General features: G+C 53.4%; 1 long non-coding RNA gene across 1 annotated transcript; it reads left to right on the forward strand.

Moving 5' to 3' along the window:
- The first annotated feature begins 7,493 nt into the window (after positions 1–7,493).
- On the forward strand, positions 7,494–11,463 carry LOC140699771 (uncharacterized). Its single transcript, XR_012078006.1, has 3 exons — positions 7,494–7,565; positions 8,859–8,930; positions 11,381–11,463. It is a non-coding gene; the product is annotated as an uncharacterized lncRNA (long non-coding RNA).
- The last annotated feature ends 12,520 nt before the right edge of the window (positions 11,464–23,983 follow it).

The raw sequence follows: 23,983 nt of genomic DNA on the forward strand, positions 1-23,983 counted from the left end.
TCTGCTGTCTCTGTGAACCAAGTGTCATTGAAGGCATGTGGAATGGACCAGTTAGAGCTCTTGGCGGACCCTAGAAACGGTGCTGAGGCTCTGCCCACTCTGGACCCACCTTGCCACCCCATGACCCAGGCCCTGTGCTGGGAAGCTCCGAGGTCCATTTTGGATTCCAGCAGGGTGAGTGGGAAAGGCTGAGCACTGTGTCCTATGAGACAGAGTCCAGGACCTCTGGGACACTAGGGCCCTCCAAACAGCAGTCCAAGGCACAGGGGTCGGGAGGACTGGACCAGCTGTGGCCGAGCACAGTCAGGGACTGTTTCCGCCGTGTGGCTGAAGCAGCCAGCAGGGCTCTGAACCCCCTCCTGACCATCACAGCCCCCACCTCCTGAGCCTATCTGGGGACACCGGCTGTCACTTTGCAGATGTCATCAGCCTCCCTGTGCCTCTCCTCCTTTCTCGTGCTCCTCAGCTGTTCCTCTCCCCTGACTCGTTCTGATCTCTGCAGGGAGACTCTCTCCTCTGTCCGTGGGGAAGCTGTCAGGGCCGTGGGGAGGGCGAGGGCTCAGTCTAGGGAAAGGGAGTTGGGAACACAGGGCTGCTGCCCTGGGACCCACTTTTCCAAGCTCTGCATCATCCAAGCACCTTAGCCTGGAGCTGCCCCACATGGACCACAGAGAGCGTTAGGAGGGAGTGAGGATTCCCCCGGAGGAGGGACGCCTGTGCCGAGTGGCCACCGCCCTGGTGTCCAGTACCAGCTGATGAGGGTTCCAACCGTGTGACAGTCTCCCTGTGACTGTCTCTCTTGTCCCTGCACATCTCCCAGCAGATCAGAGACTGAATGTACACATTTACCACCAGGGTCCCACCCCCTGCAGCCGCCTGTCCACAGGCACATTTAGGAGAGACCTCAGGAGCAGCCTGGGGCTCCGAGCCCAGCACAGGGTCCCCTCAGCCTGACTGGGCCTCTCCTTTCGGCCGCCCTGCTTCCTGGGCACAGGCTCTCTCTGCCCCCTTCCCTACCCTGCTTCTCTCAAGCAGAGCACGTGACTTAGGGAAGGGCTGGGCAGCGCACAGGCCCTTGGACGCAGCACACGTGCCATGGTTATGAACAACAGCACGAGAACAGATTCCATTCCTTAAGCCCCCACGTGGCCCTGGCCTGTGCTGGGACTGCCTGTGATCTCTCTCTGCAGCTCTCAGGTGCTCGCCATTTCCCCACTGCAGCTGAGGAGACAGAGGCTCATAGAGATGGAGTCATTTTGCCCAAGGTGGCAGAGAAGTAGGGGAGAGAGGCTCCGGAGATGTGATCAGGGTGTCTTGGCTGTGTTCTTGCACCCCCACCTCTCAGGGGGCCTCAACTTCCCCTCCCACACCCATCCGTGTATCGTAGCTCTTTGTGGCCCTCACAGAACTCCTGTGTGTCATACTAGGCAGGCAGCGAGGGCTGGGTTGCCTCTGCCTGGAGGACTGGACCTCCTTGACAGGGCCATGGGGGAGCCGCTGAGCGGGGGCAGCCATGGGGTCTGTGGCCCAGGGCTCCAGAAGGGCTCTCTGGGTACCAGCCCTGACCTCCCAGCCCCACTGTGGTCCCTCTACATGAAGGGGAAGGGAGAGGGAGCTGATAGGGGAATCGGCCGTGGGAAACAGTAGGTGGGCACCTGGGAAGAAATCACCAAGAGCAGCCCCTGGACTCTGACCCCTGTGCCTTCCGCAGCGTGAGCCTCAGAGACCAGTCCTAGACCAACGATGCCCACAGTGCCCACAGGTGTCATGATGATGGTCACAGTGCCTACAGTTGTCACAGTGAGGACTACAGTGCTGAGGGCTGTCACCATGATGACTAATGTCACAACCACAACTGCAGTGACTATGGTTGTCACAGAGGAGGAGACCACAGTGGCCATGGTTGGCACTGACAGCCATGTTGTCAGCAGTCCTCTCTTTTACCCTATAATCATCAGGTCCAGGCTCATGCTCCCGTTGCTCCTTTCATGCATCTGCTGCTGCAAGAAGGTGAGTGACCCTTGCCTGCACAGCCTGTGTCCAGCCCTCATCAACCCCTCAAGGGACCAGACATGTGTCTGCCTCATGACACTGCCTGTGGGCAGGTTCCCTTTAGCTTTGGGTCCTCACCCAGCAAACAAGGCACAGACTCTGCCTTCCATCCAGGGATAGACACAGCCTGGGCTTCCAGGTGGTCACCTGCCTCCTGCTTTCACAGGGAGGTGGCCTATGGGCTGTCCCAGGCCCTGGGGAGAGGGGACCCCAGGTCCCTGAGAGCAGAGCTGACTCACAGCAATCAGGACTCAGGTGGACCAAGGCTGGAGGGCTTTCTGTTGTTGGGGGAAGAAGAGGGGTCTGCAGGGGCACTGATGGCCCAAAAGGAGAAGGATGCTAATGACAGGGGAACCGTGCCTTTGAAAACAGCACAGTCCCTCCATGTCTCTAGTGCCTTCCGTCACTCCTTCCTCAGTCATGACCATGTCACCAGGATGTGCAGAGCTCCATCCTGGGCCCAGAGGGACAGAAATGAAGCAGCCCCACTCCCGCCCACAGGAGCTCACGCCCTGGTGGCTGGCCTGGTGTGGAAGCCTGGGGGGCATTGAGGGTAAATGTCCCCTTCAGGGGGTGTGGCAGTTGTCCTGATAAAGCAGGACAACAGCCAAGGACAGAGACTGGCCCGGGGAGGGGGCCAGAGAGCTGGGTGCGGAAGACGACAAAGCAGAGCTGAGAAAGGACACGCCAACCAGCAGAGAAGCAGCAGGTCGGGTTTCTGCAAAGAGGGGACGTGGGGGGAGAGACGCCGGGGGAGGGGGGCGGACTGGCACCCCTGAGGGCTGGGAGGCCGGGGCTGCAGGGACTGGAGGGGAGGGGGGAGGAGGAAGGGGTGGGGGTGCTCTCTTGTCTTCATATGACATCAGGGCTGCTGCTGAGACTCCCAGGGGGGCCTCTACCAGGGACCAGGCACCTTAGTCTGCCTGCCTCCCCCTCAGCCCTGCAGGGAGGGGCCGACTCCCCTTAATAACTGAGGAGCCTGAGGCTCGGGGAGGTGGAGCCTGTTGGTTACAAACCCTTAGGCAAGGGACACCCAGACTGACACCCCAAAGCCCATGTTCTGTCCCCCTGCTGCCACTGAGCAGGGTCCCCTCCTGTCTGCAAAGCTGAGCCAGAGCCCCACAGGCCCCTGCCAGCCTGTATTAATATCTCTTTAACATCCTAGATCAAGGCTCCACCAGACAACCCAGAAATTTGGAAAGGTAAGCAATGTGTTTGGTCCTGATGTTGTCAGCCTGCCTGATGCACACGCTGACCCGCACAGAGAGGCCTCCTGCCACCGATGGGGATACGTCCCCCCCACCCCCCCAGCTCCCACCTACCTGGGCAGGGAGAGCTGGCAGCAGGAGGATGGTGACAGAGAGGCACAGAGGGACCCCTGGGAGGACATGGGATTCACCAGTACCACCCAGACAGCACTTCCCATGTTCCCAATACAGCCTGAACTGGACGCTTGAAACTGTATCAGCAACGTGGTGTAGCCTGTTTTGGGAACTGTTATGGGACCTCCTGAAGTAAATGACCTTTTTGTCAATTCCCAAGTGATAGTTTGTAAGATGAGCCTTCCCCAGGACTCCAGAGCATCCTTTTTGGAAAAGGACCCTCAGGTTTCAAGGACCTGGTCCCCCTTCTCCAGGCTCTGAGTCCGTTGGGCTCCATTCCCTTGGTCTCCATCTCCGTCTGTTGTCAGCATGAGGGTCTTAGCTGGGGGTGACCTTTAAGGACATGGGGCTGAGGAGAGGGGAGGGAGAAGGGCATTGAGCTGTGAAGGGGGTGCAGCCCAGGCGAGCCCAGGGACCAAGGGGCAGGGGAGCAGCTGTGACTGACCAGGGCGGGTGCCCAAACAGGGCCCATAAGATGCAGTTGGAGCAGGGGCACTGTGTCCCAAGAAAGGGGACCTGGGCCTGCAATCTGGTGGGAAACAGGGTCACTGCCCAGGCTGGCATCTATGCTGGTTGCAGTGTGACCTGGGGATGCTGGATCTGCCAGAGTCGGGTGAGTACACCCCATTCCTGCTCATGACCCACCTCCCACAGCCTCCATCACGTGACACAGCCCCAGGCCCAGCTTCTCCAACAAGGGCGGCTCCAGGAACCAAGGGGACAGGACAGAGTTTGCTGGCCTTTGGAGAAGGCCCATCTCTGTGAAGCAGAAGCGTGTGTCTCACACGGAGGACTCTCTCTTACTGTGCTTGGTGCTGCTCATCTGTCCTTGATTCTCCAGCAAACATTCCCTGAGTGACTAGAACTTGACAGGTGCTGGGGTTACAGATGTCATGTGTCTGCAGCCAGGAGCTACCAGACAAGGAAGCAGACAATTATTTTTTTCTTTCTGGAAACCATGTGCCATACAACCACATACCGAGGCAATCGTTTCCCATAGTGGGGATCAGGAAGACAGGACAACGATGGAGGTGAGAAGGGCCCTTAGAGAGGGAGGGACCACCCCACCAGGATGGGGGCTGGGAGGAGAGGGGAGCCACTTCCTGCAGCAGAGGCCTGGACCAAAGTCCTGGCTGGGTGGAGATGAGCTTTATGGGCCTGGACCTTGGTCACTTGGGTCCCAGCACCACAGTCTTCCCCTTGGGAGGATTCTGGATGCTGGCCGCAGTAGCTTGGGTTTCACTGGCCAATCAATGACTGGATGAGTGAAAACAAACTAAATTACAATCTCACGTAGGTCAGGAACAAATATTTCTTTTTTTTTTTAATTGGAGCTTTGGTCTTTTTTTAACATTTTTTATTGATTTATGATCTTTTTACAATTTTTTTTAGTTTTATTTTATTTATTATTATTATCATTTTGGGGGGGGGCGGTAATTAGGTTCTTATTTACTTACGTACTTAATGGAGGTACTGGGGATTGAACCCAGGACCTTGAGCTTGCTAGGCATGCTCTCTACCACTGAGCTACACCCTCCCCCCTCATTTTACAATGTTGTGTCAAATTCCAGTGTAGAGCACACTTTTTCAGTTATACAAGAACATACATATATTCATTGTCACTTTTTTTTCTCCGTGAGCTACCATAAGATCTTGTATATATTTCCCTGTGCTATATGGTATAATCTTGTTTATCTGCTCTACAATTTTGAAATCCCAGTCTATCTCTTCCCACCCCCCATCCCCTTGGCAACCACAAGTTTGTATTCTATGTCTGTGAGTCTATTTCTGTTTTGTATTTATGCTTTGTTTGTTTGTTTTTTTGTTTTTTAGATTCCACATATGAGCGATCTCATATGGTATTTTTCTTTCTCTTTCTGGCTGACTTCACTCAGAATGATAGATCTTCAGGTCTGTCCACGTTGCTGCAAATGGCGTTATGTTGTCAGTTTTTATGGCTGAGTAGTATTCCATTATATAAATATACCACATCTTCTTCATCCAGTCATCTGTTGATGGAAGGAACAAATATTTCTGAACCAAGATCTCACCACCATTAAGCTACCTGGAAGTGCCCCAGGCTCCTGCTGTCCTTGCAGAAGTCTGTTCAGTGAGGGAGGGAGAGTGCTCACTACATTGTCCTTGTGGCCTCTGAGATGGGTGACCAGATCCTCAAGGAGGAGGGGGCCTGATGACACTTCCTTCCCTGGGGGGTGCTGAGCCCATCCTGGTGAACTGTGATCCCAGCCCAGCGGGTGCGAGAGATGGCAGGGATGGAGAAGGCCCCGGGTGGCCCATGTGAGGAAGAAAAACCCATCATCTCTGCCCTGCTTTGCCCCCCCAAACCTCCACACTGCCCTCCCGTGCACCCACCAAGGGCCCGTCATGCCCTCCCCTGCCCTCATCCTGCCTCTGTCCATGGTCCTACCCACTGCTGCCTCCTGGGAGCTTCAACAGCAGCTGGAGGGCCAGCCCCGCGTCTCCCCTGACAGTCAGTGTGGGGCACAGAGAAGCCACAGGAGCCCTTCCGGAGAGGGAGGAAGCCGCCTGCCTGGGGCTTGTCCCTGTTCGCAGGGCCGGGCCCCCACCTTCCTCCCCCTAGGCCCACTTTCTTGTCTGCTCTTGGTCCTCACCTTTCTCACTCGCCCCCAGTATCAGGACCCTGTCTCCTGCAAAGGGGTGGGTCCTCTTCCCTGCCTTCCCCCTCCCTGAGCCCCAAATGCAGGCCGTCTTCCCCCTTCTTCCAGCTCCTGCCCACGTGGCCACGAGCACCGCATGCTTCCCCTTCAGGCCCTCTCCTGGCTACTGCATATCTCCTCCAAATTTGCCCCCCCTTTTTTTTCTAAAAGAAGCCTCGACTTCTACACCACGGCATTTCCCACATGGTCGCCCTTGTTCCATACTGCCTCCTTCCTAGGGACCTGTAGTGGTTTTCCCGTGACCCATGAGCACTCATGTTCCTCCGTGTTCCAGAATCTTGAACTTCCTTCAAAATATTCACAAAATGGAAACTTTCCCAGAGTAAGTGAGTTGGTTGAGGACTCTTGTTTCCTGTAAATCTTCTTTGGAAGATCCTTTCACTTAGAGGGAAAGCAGAGGAGAGTAGTAATGAGAAGGAAAGTTTAAAGTGTTACCATTAGTAAAGAAAGGAATTGTCTTGCACTTTAGCATGGAAGCTTCTGATAGAAAGTTTATATTGTAGGTCCGTTGTCAGAGTCTAGTGTTTGCTACCCAGCAGTTGTTGAACACAAACAGCCATGTCACACATGTCTGCCTAGTGCAATGTGTAGAGTATGGGTTTTGAGGTTAGATCTGGGTTCAAATACATGCTAGCTATGGAAGTATCATAAGTTTCATGACTTGTAAAAGCCTCAGCTTGCTTATCTGTAAAATGGGAACAATGCTGGCATCCTGGGGTTATTCTGGAATTGGAAATCATGTTTGTAAAGTGCCTGGTACATATGCCTCGGTGAATGATAATCTTGATAATGTTAGAAGAATCTACCCTTAGTTTCATCACTGTCTGTTGAAAACATTAGATGCAGCCTAGAGGAGGCAGAAGGAATGGTAGGCAGGACCAACTAAGAGACTTTTGTTGGAACGTAGTGCCAAAGAGCCCTGACACCACCACCACACACCCACACCCACACACACACACACACACACACACATACTTTAAAAGGGCAGGAGTGAAGCAGACAGCTGGGAATGGCTTGTTCCCAAGGGGAACTGAGGGACCAGAGGAGTCATATCAGAATCACTGGAGGCTTTTCCAACCAATGCGTCCTACATCGTTTCCTATGTGGCAGCTCCTCTGAGTCTGACCAACCATCCTGGCTTGCCACCAGAAGTCCTTCATCTCTCAATGTTCGTGAGTCCGAAGCACACGCATCCGGTTGGTCACCCTTCCCACATGCAGTTGCTAAGGGAGTGCGGCAGCTCGCAGCTATGTGGGGTGGAGAGGGTGGAGAACGGGTCTAATGAAAGCTGGGGAGGCAGAAATTCTGCCCACACAATGGATGCACCTCACCCCTCTGACTCAGGTCTTTTCATTTTCAGGTCAGGCAGTGTGGACAACTTCTGGATAGCCATTTACAACCTCATGGAGGATTTGGTCGGGAAGTTCAAAAAGTACGGTTTCTCCAAGTTGCATGGTGTTTCCCCTGCCAGGCAGAGTACACGGTTGTTTAGACTCGGTGGGCATAGGCCTCCCCCGTGTCAGGGAGGTATTCTGAAGCAGAAAAAAAGGACAGAGCACACTGGTTCCAGGTCTCAGCAGCCTTCTCGGCTCCTGCCTGAGAGTCAGGCCATATTGTAGGGGACACAGTCTGCCCTGGAGGACCTCACAGATTAGAAAACAGGCAAACCAGTGACACAGTGACTAAGCACCAGGTTAAATGGTGCCAAGGGCCAAAAGAAAAGGACAAAGTTATTTATTAATAAGGCAAATTGAAGGAAAAAGCAAGAATTCTTTAAAAAAAATCAGGGATGGCTTTTTAAGGGATGTGGAATTTTGAACTGGGTATTGAAGGATGGGAAAAGACAGGGTAACAGGAACCATCAAGACTTCTTGTGCAGTGAGTGGTCTATTTGGCTGGAGGACAGGGTTAACTCAGAGGAAAGCTGGGAGATGAGGCTGGACAGGACAGACTTGGTCCCAGGCCACCAAGGCTCATAATGCCAAGTCAGGGGGCTTGGATTTCCTGCTGTGAACAATATGAAGCTATAAACAGTTCTTGGGCAGGGGTCTGACATGGTCACACTTGTGTGCCAGGAAGGAAAGTTTAATATTGTTGGTAAGTGTTATAACAAGAGCCAGGAGGAGTGGAAAGTTTACCTAGGAACCACTGTAGCAATTTAGCTAAAATATGATGAGGGTCAATGGACCACAAGACAGTGGCCTGGGAGAACATAGGGAGGGGTGTATACGAATAGCTGCCAAGAAGGAGAATAACTTTTCTGAGATGAGAGGAGACAAGGCAGGGAAGGCTGTAAAGAAGGGAAGATGAGTGAAGGTACAAAGAATTTTACAGACCAGGAGAGGCCAGTTGGGAAGTCCTCATGCAAGAGTGCATAGGTGTCTATCTCCTGGTGTGTGCAGTGTGCAAGTGCATGTGTGTGTGTTCGTGTGTGTCTGAGAGACAGAGTGAGATGCTTTGTGGGGCACTGGAGTATGAGGTTGGAGAAGGATGCCATCCTGGCACTCTCTTCCAAGAAGGCCCACATCTCCACAGGCCTCCTACACCAGGATTCCTAAAATCCTTCATGAAAGTTACAGGAACGTCCAGGGTTTAGGAAATGGACAGCAAAGCAGAAGAGTTGGGGTGGAGAGTAGAGTGATGGGCATGCACCTCCTTCCTGGCTACTCACTGGCTTCATTTTGAGCCTGTGTCATTATCTCACGAGCATGTGCTTCCTCCCCAGCCCTAGGCTGCGGATGTCCTTCATCACCTAGTCCACACGTGGCCACGTCCTCATGAATCTCACCTCAGACAAGTAAGTGATGCTTTAATCCCCTGAGGTAGGCATGGTGGTCCAGGTCCAGGGAAACCCAGGGAGCTGAGGGTTTCCACTGGGTGCAGGCTGGGCTGTCCTGGGCTCCCCTCAGGGCCCATCCTGACCCCAGCCTGAGAGCCCTGGCTCCCACTGACCCCCGACTGGGTGGGCATTGGCAGGCACCTGTGCTGCTAGGCCATCTCCTCCCCCTCTATGCCCTGCCCTCCACCTGTCCTGTGTCCCCTGAGTGCTATTCCCTTTTCTTAGAACAGGCTGGCTCTGAGGACTCCTGGGATCTGCTGGAGCAGATGTGTGAGCCCTTTATGAACACTGGCCTGTACTGGGCACCTGCTGTTTGTGTCCCTCTCTGCTCTGGGCTAGTGGGGGAAGTGGGGAGGCAGATTCAGAACCAGGAGGCAGGGTTAGGGGTTGTCAAAGTGCTGGGGGCTTCAGTGGATGGAAGCTGGATCCCTTGGTGGGTCTGAGACGAGGTAGCTCATGAGTGTGGTTCTGAACACCAGGCTGGGCTGGGGTGCAGGAGGGAGGCATGTGGTGCCGGAGGGAGCCAAGCATCCTAGGTGAGACATAGGTGGACAGCAGTGGGCTCAAAGGCCTGGAGATGGGAAGATATGGAGCTCCTGAGTAGCTGTGAGGTTGAGAGTCTCATGATGCAAGTGACTGGATCCCAGTTCAGTGGGTGAAATACCAAAGAGTTTGAGGACATCACGGACTGAATGCGTCCAGGATTTGCGGCGCAGAGCCACGTTCAGCACCTTGGACAGAAGCTCAGACCAGAAGAGGAGCCCAACAGCAAGGCTGCAGGGGAGGGGACGTGGTGGTGCCAGCGCACGGAGACAGCACTCCTCAGGCCTGGCTCCCAAGAGAAGCAGGGGCAGGGCTGGCCCCTCAGTAAGCTGGGGGACGGTGTGGTTCTGTGTGTCCCTGTGGCCTGCATTTCAGAGAGAGAGACCTGAGTGAGTCTGAGGTGGAAGAAAACAAGTCAGTGAGGAGCTGTCAGGCAGAAGGCAGGAGGCAGAGGCAGCGGGGGGCTGGGCGTGGGCCTCTGGTGGAGGAGCTGCCCATGGGGAAGAGGGGACCACGGCCTCCTCCAAGGTAGGGGTTCAGAACCTGAACCAAGGGAGCTGTGGGGAGGCCCTTGAGAGTCTCCCAGGTCCTCTCTGGAGAGTGAAGGTGGGGACACATTCCTCAAGGGAAGGTGTCAGAGTAGGGGTGGGGCTCAGGGGAACGGAAAAGACGTGAAGCTGTCTGTGAAGGGTGATATATTACAAAGCGAACGGCTTGATGAGGGCATAAGCAGCCTGGTGTCCTCTCCACCTGCAGAGCTGGGAGTGGGGATTGGGGTGCAGGGGAAAGCGCAAGAAAAAGGCCCGCTCAGGCAAGAGTGAAGCTGGCCGAGCTGAGTCCCGGGCCAGAGACTGTGAAGGGCTGGGAGTTCCAGCACATTCGAAGTGCGGTCAACAAAGCAGACATCTTCCCACAGGTGCCAAGAAGAGGGGCCGGTGTTTGTGCTGAGGTGGGCAAAGCTGGGTTTGGCCTCCACTGGCCCTGGGTCTCAGGCCTCCTGCACTCCTGGGTTGGGTCAGGCCGGGCAGGACCCGGGGCCCTCGGATCTCACCACAACTTGGCATCTCTTCGGCCCAGAGTGAGAGCCCCTTAGTCTTCCTGTGATAGCTCAGTCCACACACTGGATCAGCCTGACCTAACCCCTGCCCCACCTCATGTGTCCCAGCCCATCCCTCGCTGTCTGCTTTAATACAGGCCGACAGCCCATCCCAGTGAGCCTGAGGTCACTGCTCTCCTCCTGCGTGGATGGTGCTTAGCCTCTTTTCCAGTCTATTGTCTCTTTCTCCAGGGACACATGAAGTCCAGGAGCCCAGCACTCTAATGAAGCGGCCTGGCCATGTCCTTTAGCACGGATCCCAAGGGGAAGTGGCTTGGAGGGACCAAGTGTACCTCAGGGGTCTGTGGCAGGGGCTGATGGGGAAGGGCGGGGGTGTCAGCAGGATGACTTTTTCCAAACCCAGCCTTACCTGTTGGAGGACCATGTGCCCTCACCAGAGACGTGTGAGCACTGGATTCCCAGGTGCACGGCCCTGGGTGACGCCCTCTCACCACGGACAGTCAAGGCAGGGCCCTTGCTGAGTCCCTGAGGGCTGCCTTCCTGAGACAGGGGTGAGCATGTTGGAAGCCAGACTCTTCCCATGGGACCAGCAAAGCAGCATCCCCCACACCCACCAGACAGGGGGCAGAGGAGTCCTGAGCAAGGCCTGTCATGTCGGAGACGTGAGCAGGAAGGTCATGACAGGGTGACTTGTGTCTTCTCCCATCCAGGCAGGTCTGCACAGGGCAGAATGGCGCCAGGACAGCTGTGCTGTGGTGTAACAGTCAACCCTCATTCCTCCACCATCCTCTTTTCTGACTCTTTTCAGACGAGAAATACAAGCTGGTCTTATCAAACTTCGGAAGGCAGTGCCTACAGGAGACACAAACATGCATGAAGGATTGAAAAAGGTACAGACCCTACAGCTCTGAGAATTTATTCTGCTTTTTCAAGTTCTTAGAGTCTTTTGGGGTCACCTCATTGCCCTCTGCCCACATTCCTTCATTTTGTTGCAGGCGAATGAGCAGATTGAACAAACTAACTCGGGAGGTAAATTGCCTGCTGCCTTCTCTGTGCTCGGGTGGGACAGAGCCAGGCCCGGGCCGCAGCAGGGGCTGGCGCAGACCCACCGCGGCCAGTTCCTAGCTCTGCCTCTTGGAGCGAGGTCCTCGCCCTCTCTGTGCAGCAGCTTCCTCCTCTGCGCAGTGAGGATGAAGCCACCCCCAGAGAGGCTTCTGAGAACCAGACGGTTCTTATTAGATATGAGGTGCTTGACCTGCGGTTGGGCTGCACGAGACAGAAAAGGGAAAAGCCAGGGGCCACAAGCAGACAGGGTTCAGCTGAGGGAACAAAGGCCTTGATGTCCCCTGGCTGCCCACACCTGTGTCCACCCAGTTCCAGCTCCACCTCCTTTCCCTTCAGCTTCCACCCTCGGGTTGACTCCTGTCCTGTGAGTGAGTCTCCGCCAGTGGGAAAGGCTGCGCTCGGCCCTGAACCCTCAGCACCTGGACTGCAGGGTGCAGCTCTTGTCAGGAAGAGGCGTGGGTTGCAGGGAAAGGCTGGGAGCTGGGTGGGGTCTGCTGTCCAAGCATCTTGACTTCAAGTCCTGAACGGCAGGCCCCACAGAGCCCGCAGGAAAGGCCGCAGGTGCTGCCTGGGCCAGAGCCCAGCTCCTGCCTTTGCTCACCCTGAAAGGCTGGTCCTCGTCCAGGGAGGTCGCTGGAGAGGCCTTTCAGGGCCAAGGCTGTGCCATCTGGTCATAGTGAGGGTTCACCAGGAAGAGCTCTGAGCTGCTCTCAGCCTCCTCATCTGTCAGGTGGGTCCTGGGCCTCGGCCCCTTCTCCCTCCAGGCGCTCTGGATGGTGGACGCTGGGGTCGGGGGGGGCCTCTCCCCAGGGAGGGGTGTGGGGAGCAGCGCTGTGGGCCTGACGGCCTGAGGCGGGGCCCTCCAGTGCCTTGCTGGCCAGACCGCTCCCTGCTTCTGCAGACAGGAAGGCTGCCGCCATGATGATCTCTCTGACGGACAGAAATCTGCAGCCACAGGCGTTTGCAGACACTAAGGAGGAAGTGAGCCCAGACCATCGTTACCAGCTTTGTGCTCCATGTATTTGGTGAATTATACTCAATGCTTTTTTTCTCTTAGGCTCAGAAGTCTAGGAAATTGGGGGCGACTGTATACTGTGTGGGTGTAAATGACTATAAGAAAGACCAGGTAATTCAGAACAGGTAAACCAGTTGGGGAAAGCTTCAAAGGCAGCTGTCCCAGGGTCACCCCGAGGATGGCCCTCTGTCTACTCCAGTGTTCAGACAGCAGACAGCCACTGCAGATGAGCAACGAGTGCTGTGTAGACCTACACACCAGAGGTGCGGGCAGGGGGCTTCCCGGTCCCTAATGATGGGCTGCTGGCAGATGCTAGGCGGTGGCCCTTGGAGTCTAACATGGCAGGAGGCAAGAGCTTGTGTCCTGGGATAGGACTTGTTGAGTCCTCAACCCCTGGCTGTGAGCCAAGCCACCTCCTCTCCCTTGCAGATACTGGAAATTGCAGGCAGCCCAGATCACGTATTTGGACTGGACACAGGATTCAGTGGTCTTAAAAGCATTATTAACTCAGGGGGTGAGGGCTGGGTGTGAGAAGCGGTAAGGGTGGCTTTGCACCATGCCCCCACCATTCATGCCCCCTGCCCCTGCCCCTCATTCTAGCTCGCAGCTAAGTCTTGTATTGAAATTACAACTGTAACACCTTCCAGTCTCTGTATAGGAGATAAGAGCTGGAGTCACCCTTGTAAACATAAGAGTGTGTGTTTGTGTGAGTTGTGAGTGTGCCCCGTGTGCACTGTGGGAGTGCTGCCAACACATGCTTTCAGTACGTGTAACATGTGTGGCGTATGTGTGGTTTGAGTGGAGTGAGTGTGTATGGCATGTGTGTGTGGTGTATGTGAGTGTGGTATCTGAGTGTGTGCTGTGGGCACGCGGGGTGGTTGTACACAAACGTGTTGGGCATATGACTACATTGGGCATATAAGCGTGTGTTTATGTGAGGTGTGTATGCCAGGGCTTGTGGGCTGTGTGTTGTTAATTACTTCTTTCTCCCAGTTTTACTGAGATGTAATTAACATACAGCTCTATGTAAGTTTAAGGTGTGTCCCCTAATGACTTGACACAAAAATATTGTGAATTTTTTACCAAAAGTATAGTGTACATATTTTTTTAAAACTCAAAACCAAAAGGTTAATTCAGAAATAAGAAAATTTTTATTTTAAAAACCCAAAACAAAATACTAGCAAATGAAATCCAACAACATATAAAAAAGACAATACATCAAGACTAATTAGGGATCACCCTAGAAATACGAGTCTGATTCTATGTTTAATTTATTAATGTAAATTACCACAGCAGCAAATGGAGAAGGGAAAAATGATTGTCTCAACAGATGAAGAAAAGAACTGGACACAGTTCGGTCCCAGCATCATACCAGGAACACAGCCTGACAAAGTCATCACGCGAATACTCAAAGCCAGCGTTACACCAAGCGGTTAGATGGGGAAGGCCTCTCCTTGAGGTCTGAAACTGGACAAAGCTGCCCTCTCTTCCCCAGAAGGGTCCCTGCATCAGTGCGGTGAGGACCCTGTGCAGGTTCTTTTCTGACAGGAACCCTGTCTCTGGAGTGAGCTGTGTGTGCCAGCTCGTGCGTCCACATCACTGGGGTTTGTGCAGCTGAGGTGAGGGGGCGAGCACACGCTTCCACAGGGACCAGCACTCAGCCAGATGCAGCTGGACGCGGACCCGGGAGCTGGGCCTGGCCCCATGCTCCGAACTGAAGGGCTGCAGTGCACGAGGCCGGGGGTCAGACAGAGTAGTGTCCGTTCCTGAGCTCTGTTGCCCACGGGCACGAACCTGGGCAAACTGCTGACTGTCTGTGAGCTCCACTTCCGCCCTCTAGTAGTAGAAATAGCAGGACCCACTGTCAGATGTGCAGTGAGACATAGACCAGTGGATTCCACAGTGACCTGCACAGGATCTAGAAGCTGGGACCCCTCACCCACGGGAGCTGGTGCTCAGATTCCATCACTGACCACGGCTCCGCCCCCACCCCCATGTCAGCCTAGCTTGGGCTGGGGAGTGATTTAAGAACATCCAGGGGGAAGGGGCTCCAGCTGAGCCTGCGGTTGCTGGCAGCTATCAGACTCCTCCTGTCTTCTGACCCTGGGACCCCCAGGGCTGGGGTGGACGTAGGCCAGAGGCCCCACACACGGAGGGTCCTTCCCTGCTTCTCTGGTGCCACGTGCAGCTGCAGGTCTCTGCTTGTGTCCCTGGGACACACACAGGCCTGTCAAACCCCAGGAGAGGATGCTAGTTGTCATCCATGCCCTGGGGTGGCCCAGCCGAAGTGACAGGTGCCCGCTGCACCCCCTCTGCCTGCATGGCCCAGCAGCGCTGCTCTGACCTTTAAAATTGCTGTCATCTTGTTGAAAGCTGCCACACAGCATGACAGTCCCTTGGAGGGAAAGCTCAGGGCAGGAACCTGGACCCCAGTAAAGTCAGAGCTGTTCATCAGTGTGTTGCTCTGAATAAGTCAGTGGGCCGGTGTGAGGAGGCCGGGAGGGGGTGAGCAGGAGGCACTCGGCCCCCTCGGCCTCTCAGGCTCCCTCCTGGGCTGGGCAGAGGCCTCTGCTGGCCTCCCTGCCTCCAGGCCTGTGCTCCAGCCCATCCTGTGCCCAGGGCCCGAGGGACTGAGAGAGCCACTTCCCTAACCCAGCCTGACCGGGGAGCCTGAGGCCCCCTAGCCAGACGGCCGGGCCCCCCAAGGTCCAGCCTCTGCTCTAAGCCCACCTGCTGCAAAACCTTCCTCAGCGTTACAGGGTCCAGCCCACCCAGCCTCTGAGACTTTACCCTTTCTGGGTCAGCTGGCCCCTCTGGCTTCCCACAGCCCTGTCTGCACGCTCATTAGTCATGTGTCCCCCGCTGTGAACTATGACTCCTGCTGGCTTGTGTCTGTGGCTTTATTTTATCGTTTAGTTCTGTTTATCTTCCAACCACTTGTTATAGAAATGTTTTAAGTCTACAGCTAAGTTAAAACAACTCACAATGTAAACACTTACATCCACTACCTGGATTCTACAATTAATCTCTGACCATGTTTTATTTCCTCTCTCTCTCTCCATCAATCCACCTTATTTTTTTGATGCATTTCAGAGTAAATTACAGTCATCAGCTACCACACTCCCAAACCCTTCGTTCTGCAAATCTTTACCTGAGGAGTAATTTTTGTTGAGTTCTCTTTTTCAAACCCAGCAAAATTAAGTGTATCATTTGATGAGCTCTGACGCGACACCTATGTAACCCAAAAACCCATGAAGACTCAGAACACTAGAGTTGTCCCCAGAAAGTCCCCTCAGATCCCTTCCCAGGCAATCCCTGCCCCTCCCCACCGGAGCAGCTACTGTCTGATTCCTTCCTCCACAGGTTAGTTTGCTGCTTTAGAGCATCTGCTCAGTGACTCACGTGGGATGGATGCGGTGTCTGGCCTGGGGCACTCGGCTCCGTGGTTTGGGGATTCATCCTTCATGTGTGGTTTGGGGTTTGGGTTTGCTCAGGGCTTTCACACCAGGAAGCAGGTTGGAGGCAACCCTGGCCACTCTAGTTCCTGTGTGTGACCAGACCCAGCGAGTGTCTGCAAAGCAGCCCAGCAGGTGGGGCACAGTGGTGGGGGCCACAGTAGGATGCAGTGCAGAGCAGGTCGTCCCTCTGAGGTCCAGCGTCCAGGTCTGCATCATGGCTGGGAGACCCTCTGTGGGGTTGGGAGGGGCAGGAGGACCTGAGGGACAAAGGCAGGACACCCTGTGTAGACAGGGACCCTCCTGCAACCAGCCTGGGTAGCTGCTGTCCCTCCACCATGATAAGTTTCCCTCATGCCCCATCTACTGTCTCCAGAGATAACAATCACAAACAGCTCATCTTTTATATATAAATACCTATCTAAATACGCTTTACAAGGATATTTTTACATTAATGGGACCATGCGGTACATAATATCTTCCCCATCTTCTGCACAGTGTTCCACTGCATGGATGGACCAGTTCATTTTGTTAGTCTCCCCTGGGCAGTATTCAGATTGTTCCATAAGTCACATTGTAGGGACCATCCTGACACTTACCACTCTGTAAGCTTGGGAAAGGAATTCCTTGGGATCAAGACTAACATAGGACTGATGCCTTAAAGATACATCCGGGCTGCAGTAGTTGGCGTCCAGTTTCTCTGAAAGCAGCTGTGCCAAGCAGCACGCGGCGCTCCCAGACCCGCCCTCCCCAGAGCAGGTCCCGTCCACATGTGCGCCCTTGTCAGCCTCCTGCAGTCAGATGCCCTCTCCAAGCTCAGCCCCACCAGTCTTCTCTGGGAGCCGCCTGCTTTCTCAGCTCCTCTCTCTCTGGAGCACCCCCGCCTTATGCAAAGCCTGGTGTAAAACTTTTCTTCTAGAGAGAGAAGTCTCTGTTTCAGAAAGGATCGGTCTCACTTCCGGGGACTGTCTGTCCTTCTGCCGCCTGAGAGCTGGTGGGCAGTGGACTGTAGGTGGGAAATGCAGCCCTGCGAGCTGATTTTTGAGCTTCTGTGACTTCCTTTTCTTTCTCTGGTTCATACTATTGGAGGAATTGGGGTGCACTGGCCAGGGTTTTGGGAAGCAGAGGAGCACTTTCTGGACAAAGCAGAAACCCTTTAGCTGAAAACCTCTTCTGCAGAAATAGTGAAACCATCACCCTGCCTTCCCCTTGGGAGACGTGCCAGAGTTCAGAAGCCCCACTTGGAGCGGGGCAGGGCCTGGGACAGAGGGGGCTCTGCTGCAGAGGTGAAGCAGTACCTGAGCGGGGCTGAAGGGCAGCGGGACACAAGGGAGGAAGAAGGCATCTGGGGGAGGGGAGCGCGCACTGCTCCTGAGCTGCTGGCACAGGCCATGTGCAGGGCTGTCCGATGGCTCCTCTCCTCTCTTCCCATCACGTACCTGGAGGAGGAGGCTGGGCTCACCCTTCACCCTGAGGCTGATACGGGCCAGGTGCCAACAAGGCTTTCTGGTTCCAGACTCACAGCCCCGTGAGCTGAAGACCACATCTCAGGGTATCAGAGAGGGCTTGTCCCGGGAGAGCAGAGTGATGGGTATTTGGAATTAAGACAGGAGCAGAGGTGGCAAAAGTGTGTCCTGGAGTGGGCACCTGAGGTCAGGCCCTGGCTCTATAACTGCCAGGAGTTGGGAGATTCCCCTGCTCTATTTAGCTTCAATTTCCCTCTCTGTAGAATTGGGTAGGAGATCACGTCTAGTTCATGGTGTTGGAAGATTTAAAAGAGAACGTGTAAAGATGCTCATTAGTGGTGAATGTCATTTGGGATGAACACAGGATTTACTAAGCTTGGCCAGGCACAGATTTACTCATTTCTGGTTCCTTTTGGTTTTTTGCTTATAGCAGGAGGGCTTGCACTGGCTTTTTTTTTTGCCTCACCGAGAGCCTGATTTCTTCACATTTAGTAGCTGAATTTCCCTTCTCTGCCTGTATCTACTTGCATATGGCTTGTCAGTTTCAGGTTCTGCCTTGCAAAGAAATCATTCTTCACAATTAATAATCCAAGGATGTAATTGCAAATGATGTTCTGGGAAATGGCGAGGCAGGAGCCCTGTGCTGGGTGGACCACGTTGTGTTGGCAAAGGTGTGTGTGCAAGACACTGTCCCAACTGCTACTTCCAGGACAAATATATTTCTTGTGTCAGAGTGGGCAGGAGGACCCTTATGAAGTGTGAGCAGTGAGGATGCAGCCTGGAAGATTTGGATTCAGAAGCAACATGGTTTTGTTGGCCACTGGGTGTGGGAAAGGATGTGTCACTTAGGGACCCCAAAGCCGCCCCAAGTAGCCCACATGTCTGCTATCTTAACATGAGGCCATCAGCTGGACTTCCCTACTTCTCAAAACCGCAGGGCTCTCCCCACACTTCCATGTGGCTCAGCCTCTTCCAGGGCAGGGTCACTGCATCAAGTGCTCTCGGGCCCCAGGCAGGTACCAAGAACAAGAGGAGTGAGCCAAGACCAAGCCAAGAACAATGACCTGTAGTATGAGGGGCCCTGGTTTAAAGACAAGTGCTTGGCCACTGGAGAGCATCCCAGTCTGAGAAGGCAGTGGCCTCTGGTCCAGCCAGTGGGTGACACGCAGAAATACAAACCCATTCATACCTAGTGTTTCCATTTTCCAAGAACACAAGTAATCCGGATTATTAGGGAAAATATGCAGACTTTTCAACATGGACTCCCCTTTTTTTTTTTTTCTTTTTTCTTTTTTTTTTTTTGAAAGCACTTGAAACCTTTCAAAACACGTCAGCAGGCCAACTTCAGTCCACAGCCCAAGAATCTAATTACCTCAAAGTACAGAATTTGCAAACTCTGCCTTGATCTGATGGGAGCTTCAGGAAGACCTGAAGCAGGAGGAATCAGAACTGCTAGGGCCAGGGCTGTGCTGACATTTCTGAGGAATGTTCCTGGAGTTAATTGACTTTGTGTAAATCAAGCATTTGGGATTGGAATTAACCAGCCTGGGCCAGGAGGCAGGGGTGGAGGCTAATGCCCTAGGGCTTGCAGCAGGAAGACTTGCATGTGACCTTGGCCAGCTCCTCAGGAGCCAGGCTCGCTAGCTGCCCTCTCTGGATCCCCTGGTATTTGCTTTAGGGGCCGAAAATCCCCAGCAGCCTGGCAAAGGGCTACGGCCCAGAACTGCACCTTAGCAAGTCATTGTCTCCCACCCTGGTGGAAGTGGGTGCTTGGTGGATCCCTGGGTGGGGAGGGTGAGGCACACGAAAGGTCAGGAAGAGGGAGAGGAAGAGCAGTCACTGCAGACTTCAGAACCACAGCTAAGACGGAGCTCACCTTCCATGGGGGACTCTCCTATACAGGGTTCTCGCCTCCTTGGTCACTTCCCAGCCTTGCTGTTAGGGTTTCCATCCTGCCATAGGCAGACAGAAACTGTGAGGGGGAGAGGAACAGACCCCCATGTGTCAGGAAATCCTATGGGCACCCAGGCCTGGGTGCTCACCTCAGACAAGAGTCAGGGCTAAGTTTAGCCTATGTTGTCTTGGTTCCTCTGTCATTTATGTAAGGGAAGGGCTGGTGGAGAGCACTGTCTGCACCCCTTAGGGAAGACCCTGGGACTTCTAGGTCAGAAACCCATGGCCAGCTTTGCTCCAGCTTGGGGGATGAGACTGGGGGCCTTTAATGAGCTTGATGGGTCAGAGTCAATGGTGAGAAACCCCCAAGCACTCCAGGCCCAGCCCAGCTGTCTCAGTTATACCCTCAGTGACACCAGCTGAGGACCAGGGGGTGCACAGATGTTGATTCAGACACAGCTTCCTCATAGGAGTCCCCAGGGAATTCCATTTGGGGGCAGCCCACCACAGCTGTGAGATCAGAGGGAGGTAGCACTCGGCCCCTCCTAACACAGACCTTTGGATGTGGTCCTTGCAGATGAATATGAATTGATTTCCAAGAAAGGCTTTAATAACGCAAAAAACAAGGATGAAGTTATTTGTAGGTTCAAGTTCAAAGACAAGTAATTCTTTGGTAAGTAGCCCACTTGGTTACTTCCCACACTTCCCACATCGCGTTTCGTCCCCTCAGCCAGCTCAGCCTTCAAAGCCCGTGCTGACCATTCACTGTGGACACTGTGAGGACACAGGCAGTGTGGACAAGTGGAAGGAGGGACCTGGCTAGGAAGCCTGGCCACCTCTCCCTTCATCTCAATCCCCCAGTAAATCTAGAGCATCTTCGACCAGCACTTACCTCTGCAGAGGCTGGGTTTGGAGTCCTGGGCCTCCCTCATTGCTGTACTCCCCTAAACCTTTCTCAGCTCTCACTTCCCTTGAGAGGCAAGGACGTGAATCTCATGAGTCTGCTGGTGGGGTGTGGAGGCAGCCCCAGGGCCCTGAGTCCGTGTCAGGTGCGCTGGTAGCTCTCCCAGGAGGGTGTGGTCACCTTGGATTGAGAGAGGATGCCAACTGCCGGGCCTGGGCCCTGGAATCCTGGCTCAGGCCCACATTACATGTGTGACCTTGACCTAATGAGTGTTCTGGGTCAGCCTCTACTATCTGTACTATAAAATGGGGCCAATATGGCAGGTGCACTAAGCACTCTCATGTATGTAAAGCTACTGTTTGGAAATACTCAGGCGTCAGGTGTCCCTTCGCGATGGGTGCATGGCCTGAGGAAGCACATGGCTGGGGCAGCAGATGTGCCCTCGGCGCTGAGGTGGGGCTGATCTCCCCCCAACAGGGTGCCTGGGGACAGTGGGACTTTCTGCTTCCCCCTCAGCTCTCCCAGTGAGCCCCCTGATACAGTCATTTAATATGATTAGATCATATTCAGTGAATTCCCATTCCAAGGCCATCTGGTCAACCCAGACAGACTCCTCTCCCCCAGCACACTTCTGGGCCATCTCTCTTTCTGCCATGGGCACATAAAATGGGCAGGACTCTGCCACTGCCACACTCCCACACCACACAGTGTGTAGATGGCCTCAGGGAGTTAGATGCTCCTTGGTTTATACTTTCTCAGGAGTGGTTAGGGACTGAGTAACTACTTTGCATGGAGAGCTAATGTTAATTGAGCACCTACTACATCAGGCCATGTGCTGTGTTACTTTACTGTCCCAACTAACTCTCAAAAGAGACTTACTGCTGTTCTTTTGCATGGAACTGGAAGCAGAGTCAGGGGCAGTTGAAGAGCTTGTCCAAGGTCACAGGCTGGTTCAGGAAGAGCTGGAAAGTAGGCAGAGGTGATGTGATTGCCCGTCTGGGCCTTCAACCTCACGAGATGACAGCTCTTGAAGGTGGGACACAACCTCTCCTTCAGGAAATGTGCCTCCTCTGTGCTTGGCAGCTATACTGCTCTCCCACCCCGGACATCTCCAGTGTTTCTCTCTGAGCTGGACCAGGACCGGGGCTCACATGGGAGAGCCCATCCCACAGTCCTGAGCTCCTCTGCTGACCACCCCACTGCACCTGGTGGGAGGCTGGCCGGAAGCGGCCAAGCAGGTCTGTTTATTGCCAGGAGCGCTGATGCCCCACTGAGGATTGATTTGGTTCCTTTTAATCACATTTTCTGCTGATTAAAACATATGGTAAAACATTTTAGAAAATATAGAGAAGCACAAAAAAGAAAAAACTTTAAATCAGTGTTTCTATATGTTTTATGTTGTCTGACTTTAGTGTGTGATGCTTTATCTAATTTAAGAAGTTTTTTGATGTGCCATTTGAATGAAGTATTCAGTTAATCAGTTAACATTGATTTGAAAACTCGTTTTCAGTCAACCATGCTCTTCTGGGCCTTGGTATGGGGGGTACCTGCCATCACCTCACTTTCTGTACTCTGGACCGTGAACAGCCTGCTAAAAAGTTAATTTATACAAACCGTGAGGTTTTATTTCACTTAATTCCTACCATCCTTCTTCTCAGATGCAAAGCCTTTCCCTTAATCATGCTTGGTGACTAGTTTTTATTATCATTCCCAATGAAAGACTAACACTGTTCAAAACTTCATAGCTCATCTGACATTGAAATAGGTCCCAAAAGCTTTCCACATGGAAATGAGCCATTTGTAGGGAATAGCCCTGGCCTGCAGCAAGAAAGAGAAAAACAATTTTTAAAATTATTAGAGATTGTTCATTATAAAAATGATACCCGGGGGCAGGTATAGCTCAGTGGTAGAGTGTGTGCTTAGCATGCACAAGGTCCTGGGTTCAATTTTCAGTACCTCCATTAGATACATAGATGATAGATAGATAGATAGATAGATAGATAGATAGATAGATAGATAGAGAAAGAAAGAAATAAACCTAATTACCCCCCAAAAGCCAGAGATTTATTTTTAATAGAAAAGAATCTATATATATATATATATACATATATGTATGTATGTATATGTATAACTGAATTGCTTCACTGTGCACCTGAAACTAACATTGTAAATCAATTACACTTCAATAAAAAATAAAAATTAAAAAAAGATATGAAAAGCAGGAAAATACAAAAGAGTAAAGAATAAAACATCACCCCAAATCCCAAACCCACAGGTAAGTGCCTGTAATATGTCAAATACAGTTTAGTAAACCTCATTTTCTTTGAAGGACAGACCAAAAATTGCAGTGGAATTGAAGGAAGTAGTGAGCATCACACAGACGTTTCTTCATGAGACAAACCAGTTCCCAACCCCACGCTGCAAAAAACCCTGAAGTTACAATGAGTCTACAAAACCACTAACAGATTAGGGCTCTAAGTGAAGAATCTTTACTTTGATTATAGTCTGTTTTTTTTTTTTTTAATTCAAGTGTCCAGGCAGTGACACTTAGACTTGTAAAAAATAGAGAGTTTTTCTAAACAGACATCTATTTTTGAAAAATGTTTAAAGAACGACATTTAAAACTACCTTCACTCTTAGGGAGATTCTCCCGGGGTTTGGCCCTGAGTATGGCCCCTCCTGCAGAGCTTCCTCCCCCTCTGATCACAGTCCAGTGGATGCAGCTGCAGGAGAGACCTGGCCTTTGCTCCTACAGGGGGAAACATGCAGACCCGCATCTGTCCACCGGGGGCGCCAGGCGCCCAGCCGAGGTTCCGGTCTCTGGGAAGTGGCGGCTTAGCTCCTAGGACCCAGGGAAGCCCGGGTCATGAAGAAGGCCAGGGAAAGAATTGTCCTCCCAAATCACCGATGTCGGAAGTGGTGTGACCCTGGGGGTTAGGACCATTGGTCCTAACTTTCAGAGGAGTCTGGGACCCGGGGAAGCTGGAGCAGGGTGGGGAGGGCACTGGCAGGAAAGCAACCAGGCAGAGCAGCCGGGCCTCCCTTCTCTCCTTACAGCAGGGACGCAGTGAGTTAGGGCTCAGGACAGAGAAGGCTCCACAGCTGCCTGCTGTGAACTGTCTGAGCCCCGTGAGTGAGCCTCCCAGCTCCCCCAAATAACAGAACACACACACAGAGGCTCCGCCCCCTCCTCAGGCTCCCTGGTGACAGTAAATGGCACCCCCACCCCCAGGCGCTCAGGTTGCTCACCTGCACGTTATCCTGGATCCCCCTTGGCCCCCACCCCCACATCCAGTCCCCCCGCAGGTCCTGCTGCCTCTGTGTCCAAACACACCCGGACCTGCAGCCCCTCCACAGACTCACTGCACTTAGAGCAAAGCCCCATCCCCTTCCCGGGGCCCCAGAGGCGCTGCCCCCCCCACCTCTTTCCCCTCAACCAGCTCAGCTGGGTACACCTCAGGTCTTGGTCACACAGCCAGAAGCCCTCTCCTCGGGGACTTTCCCTGGCTGTCCCCTCAGCTGGCCCCAGCTCCAGGACCACTGCCTCAGAGAGAGCTCATCTTGCTGGGAATTTTAAATAATACACGAAAGTAGCCAAAGTCGTGCAGCGCAC

This window comes from Vicugna pacos, chromosome 11 (genome assembly GCF_048564905.1).
Source record: "Vicugna pacos chromosome 11, VicPac4, whole genome shotgun sequence".
NCBI lineage: Eukaryota > Metazoa > Chordata > Mammalia > Artiodactyla > Camelidae > Vicugna > Vicugna pacos.